We start from the raw sequence: 6,138 nt of genomic DNA, 5'->3' as shown, positions 1-6,138 counted from the left end.
AAATCCCAAATATATAATGCTTGTGAAGATTCTCTTTGGTAGTCGTATTTATATGTTTATCATTGTTTACCATCAACACGCTTCTGCCGATTACAAATTTTCAGTTTTCTTTTTTTTATTCTTTTTATGTTTAGCAAGCACTTACCCCACATACAAATACACAATAATGTCACCGTTTGTAAACCATTTTTCTTTTTCACCACTTTTTAATTCTGGCAACAAAATTTTTCTTTCTTTTATTTTGTTTTGGATTCAATAATATCCATGTAACCAGCCATGTTGTCCTCCAATTTTCGTCTTCCTTTCTCTCATTCATAATAATAAATAATAAATAAATATTTTTTCTCGTTTAATCATAATCGGCGTGGGGCTGAGCCGCCTAGTTTGACTAGGTTCCAAACCCCAAAAAAAGAGAATATAGTCAAAATTCTTCTTTGTAGCGTTGAAGAATATATTATTATCATCGACAGAAATTGCATACCAAAGTTGTACTTGATCCTTAGGTACAAGCCATGGCGTAAAAGAAAAAAAAATGCTACGGAAAAAGAGAAGCCATCAAGACATGCGCAACTAGATCAGCGAATATCGGTCTATTCATCGCAACAAATCAAGAAAAAAAATATATTATGTTTTATTATTATTATTATTTATTTGATATTTGTGTTTTCTTCCAGTCTGAACTTTCGCGATTTTGCTGTTCGGACTACGGGGAGTGTTAGACAGATTAGGTTATGCCTAAGTCCGATTGTGAGCCTGGGTCCGTTAGGATTTTCTAGGTTACCTTGTATCGTTATAAATACCGCATAAATAATCAATAATATTCACGGGTTTTATCATTTAACAGGTTTTATCATTTAACATAGACGACTTGAGTGTAAAATACAAAAATTGAGTTAATAAGTTCGTAAGAAGAATAATGGTTTACTCTTCGTCAATCATGTAAACACAGCCGAGAGATCTAAAATTTGCGAGGATGGTAAACAATTGATAGCTAATTTCACAAATGATGAGAACTTAACTGTGCGATGACAAAATTCGATAAAGAATGATCAGAACTTGGTTGGAGCTCTACTAATTTCAGATAAATGAAGTGATTTTAATAGAGTAATGTATAGAGTGAGTAAAGAGAAATTCAAATGAATGACCATTGGCCCTTATTTATAGGAGGAAAACATGTTACTTTTAACAACCCGTCCATATTACTATAAATGCAGTACGTTACCCGTTGGTCCCATAGCGAGGTATTTGACCTTTATATGATACGTTTTAGAAAATATTGCATTCGTTTCATAAAAAGCACACCATTATTATTATACATAATGCATGTTTTAAACAAGTGGACGATTATTTAAGAAATAATCCCTAAAATACATCGATTTCCAAATACTACACACGTGACGTTACAGTCGAATATAATACATGACAAAGGTTTTATTGAATGCAACACTTTATTTAAATAAAATTATGAGACTCCATGCACAGCTTGCTCAGATAATGCAACAGCGGAAGACTTTCTTAAGGACCTGAGAATAAACATGCGTAAACAGTCAACACAAAGGTTGGTGAGATATATAGGTTTAGTATTGATATAAATATAGACCACAAGATTTCATAGTTATAATTATATGTACACTCGCAAGTGTATAAAAGTATTCTATAAGTTGTTGAGCGCTTCGGTAACCATACTTAACCATTAATGTGGCATATTCCCTTTATTATGAAATGTCCCTACACTGTACCAAGTGTAGTAAAAATGAAGTACTATGCAACCGTTTACGATACTTGAGCGACTAGCCCGGTTGGGGTTGTCAAACCCGATAGATCTATCAATAGGATTCGCGCTTACATGTTCTTACAACATGTAAATATTAGTTACCAAGCTATTAGAGAAGATATGCAAAGTGGTACAACTCAACGTAGAATATATTTTAAGTACTTGTGTCTATGGCGTAAAACATAAAATGCATGTATTCTCATCCCAAAATATTTGTAGAGTTTAAAAATGAGACTATATACTCACGGTAGTAAAAGTATATTAATAATAAGTTTTTAACTTATTAAAAATATAGCCGTTGTCCTTGGATTCACGAACCTATAATAATAATAACGACTCAGATAATAATACATGTGAACAAAATTAATATAGCAAGTTCATATCATATATTCAATCACATGTGATTGTTTAAGTTTATATTTTCAATCACATGTGATTATTTATATTTTCAATCACGTGTGATTATTTAAGTTTATATTTTCAATCACATGTGATTATTTAAGTTGTCAAGTTTAGTAGTCCAAAATAGTCCGAAAAGTCCAACAGTCCAATAATCGGTATATATATATATATATATATATATATATATATATATATATATATATATATATATAAATCTTAGAATTACCCCACGACGTATTGTGTACGTATTGTCTTGCATCAATCCAGAGACGTATTGTATACGTATTGTCTTAGAATTAACTAAGGCGTATTATGTATGTATAGTCTTAGGATTTATCAAAACGTATTGTGCACGTATTGTCATGGAACATACCAAGATTATTATATATATACAATCTCGAAATTAATCAAGATTGTAATATTTTGTTATACTAATGATAACATGTCCAAATATATATAGGATATAGGAAAAGTTAACAAGAATACGGTTAATATAGTTTTTATAATATAAATTTCGTCCATACAACGTTAATTTTAGCAGGTTTTGTTTTGCTCGCCAAATATTCATTACAACTCCGTTTAAAGTGAATCCCGGCATCCACCCAATATATGATTTTTGATAAAATACTTCCACTTTGTCTAAAATCATGAAAAAAATACTAGAAGTCTTATTTACATATATTAACATATTTCCAAAGTCTTAGCCTCGAACTCAATGTCTAAGATAGGTTTTTAATTCCCAACCCAAAACAGCCCGCTTTTTACTGAATGGAGATTAAATGATATATGTTAAGTTTCAAGGTGTTCTTCATATGTACAAGTTATAAGTTCTTATATTATCTTAATATAACATCATAATTTATATAAATAAGTGTTATTAGAGTTAAGTTAGAAAGATTAGATTAGTTTTTCAAACAAGTTTAGAATCAACTAAACTATGTTCTAGTTTATAAACTCTTATATAGATAGCTATAAATATATGAATTGAACAAGAGTTGAAGTAGAGTTTTTACCTCAAGTTTAGAATGTAAAGTTGCTGGAAAGAAGTAGTAGAACAAAATTTGAGAGAGTTCTTGCAAGTGTGTGTGAAAATTGAAAGTAAAATTTGGAAAATGAATGTGTAAAAATGAGTTAGAAATGGTGCTTATTTATAGGCTTGAAAATTTGGCTTTTAGTGAAAATATCTAAGATAAGTTAAAATATATAAAGTCGTGGATGACATATTAAATTAATTAGGTCATGGATGACATATTACACAAATAATTTCATATTTCTATTGGTATATACCAATAGTAAATACTTCTAAAAGCTGTGTATAATACGGGTAAAAAATACCGTATGAATGCGAGTAGAATTCTTGAGAAAATTGAACGAAAATACGAGTATAGCTATCCTTTATATGTATTGGTATATTATAAAGTGTATTAATACTTGTAAGGATGTATTTACACTCGTAATACATTATATGTAAATACATTTTAACATAAGTTAATTACGTCGTTTAAATAGTAACATATATATTGTTCAAAAACTCTTTAAATTAGTAGTATGAAAATATATATATACAATACTTTGTTAATATACTTAATGATATATTTAATTATCATATTTTCAAGTTAAATATATACAAATCCATATATATACACAATAATTAAACAATTAAATCAAGTTATGACGTTCGTGAATCGTCGGAATAAAAGGGTGAACAAAAGCTTGTGTAAAACTCTTTCTGAAGGTTCAAGATTTATTAAAATTCATTGCTTATCAAGTCGGAATTATATAAAGATTAAGTTTAAATTTGGTCGAAAATTTCCGGGTCGTCACAGTACCTACTCGTTAAAGAAATTTCGTCCCGAAATTTGATCGAGGTCGTCATGGCTAACAATAAGAATGTTATTATGACGAATATAAGTTGATTCATAGGGTTTTATCATGATTGAGAAATATGGATAAAATAATTCGATTACTCGAAACGTATGAGTGAAGCTATCGTAAAAGAGTGAAATGAGAACATAGGGATTCGTCTTATCTTTTGACGTCATCACGGTTGATCTTCGGATTAAAGAAAATCTTTGTAATCTATATAAGATTTGATTCTTCGGCGATTAAGGAAATTATGATCCTCTTCGATTTAATGCAATAATTTGTCTCGATTTCTCTGTCGGATATTTCACTATAAATCTACCTCTTTCGTCTCCTTACAACTCACACCTTCTATTCTTTCTCCCTCAACTCATATTTTAAAGCATTCATCAATATGCTTCATCCAGTTCTACTTCTTGATATATTCCTAACCTTCATATCTGTCATTCTTCTTTTTCATCTACCACCGGAAGAATCTTTTTTACTTTTACTATACCCTTGGGTTTATAGTGTTTTTAGTTCTCCTGTGTCTTTATATTGCTATATGCTTTGATATATATGGTTTGTAATTTCTGGGTTGTTATTGGGTTTTATATCTTCCCTTATATTTTAAAGTCCTTGCTTCTGTCTTCTATAATCATTGTCATCCCCGGTTAATGCTCTCTTTTATTTGCTGAGATTTATACCCCAATTTCTGTTTCGAAGTTTTGTCCTTTCGTTTCTTCTTCTTGCGATTAAGCACCGCTTGTAATGGTCCAGAATTCGCAGATATAAATTTCAGAATGAACATTGTTAATGTTCTAAGAAGGAAATTGTAATGGAAGGATCTTGACTTGTCAAATTACTAGAATACCTCGGAAAAGGCCGAATCATCAAGAAATATTTTCTTGATATTTTAGAGGTTAAAGAGAATACAAGAGTCGTGTAACATAACACATGATGACGTTATGATCTGTGAATCATCACGTTCCATTTAGAAACTTAACATGACTTACTGTAATATAATCACGTTGATCAAGTGTCATTATATTATACTAATTCATGCTTCAGTTCCCAACACTACTTCAAAATTATTCCTATTTTAAATTCGAAAGTTTCAGAATTTAGAAACTAAAATAGTTTCTTTTATGATGTAATACAGACAGCGCGAAGACGTAAATGATTTCAGATAAGAATAATTATGAAAATATCTTCAGAAATATGGAGGATATTTATAATGAAAGATACGATGATATCTTAGAATTTCTAATATCATATGTTTAGAGTCAGGAGCAAGGTATTCGATAATGACTTCAGCAGACATGGAATCATTTGGATTCTTTGAAGGTAGATTTCGTCCTTGTGATTTATCCACAGCCTCCTTCATGATTTGCTCAATCCGTATTTTTCAGTATCAAATCTTCTCTTTTTCTGAGCTTTGCCAACACACTACTCTTTATCATCAAACTTTTTACTGTTAAGGTCGTTTATAGTTTTTGCTGCTTCATCAGCATAAAAGAACTAGTTCGCAGTTTAGGGTGTTTTTCAGAAACTTCACATTCAAAGTATGTAAGTCCAGAAGATAGACACATATAATTGTTGGCGTAGACATGCTGCGAGATTTCAAAATACTGATTGCTAATTCCCGATGATTCGTATGGCAATTCTCGTTACAAGATGCAGATGAGTATATAATGGGGTTTTGATAAATATAAAGATTTTTCGGAAAGTCAAAGATCAATGAAGTTGTTAATAAGTTTACTGCTAATGTGGCTAGATATGAAAGGTTCCCTGGTAATAATGATGAAGGGGTAATCGTTATAATAAGGCTTATTCGAATGAACAATTGAAGTTGGTTTGCTGGAGCTGTGACAAAATTTGTTACTTTGAAAAGGGATCGTAAAGTTATTTTTGGTAATAAATGCCCAAGGATCTGACACAGATATGTGTTAAACTTTCACTTAGGTTCCAAGTGTCCTCCAGGTGCATATATTCTTCGTATGTATCGTGTGATTGGTTAATCCTCTCGATTGTTCCTTAATTGAGGTGTTTTCAAGAATCATGAAGTATTTGAACACAGATGGTATTCGTCAGTATACATATGGTGTTCTAGAATTTTG

The sequence above is a fragment of the Rutidosis leptorrhynchoides genome, chromosome 1, assembly GCF_046630445.1.
Source record: "Rutidosis leptorrhynchoides isolate AG116_Rl617_1_P2 chromosome 1, CSIRO_AGI_Rlap_v1, whole genome shotgun sequence".
In the NCBI taxonomy this organism is placed as follows: Eukaryota; Viridiplantae; Streptophyta; class Magnoliopsida; order Asterales; family Asteraceae; genus Rutidosis; species Rutidosis leptorrhynchoides.
This window is presented reverse-complemented; position numbering follows the sequence as displayed.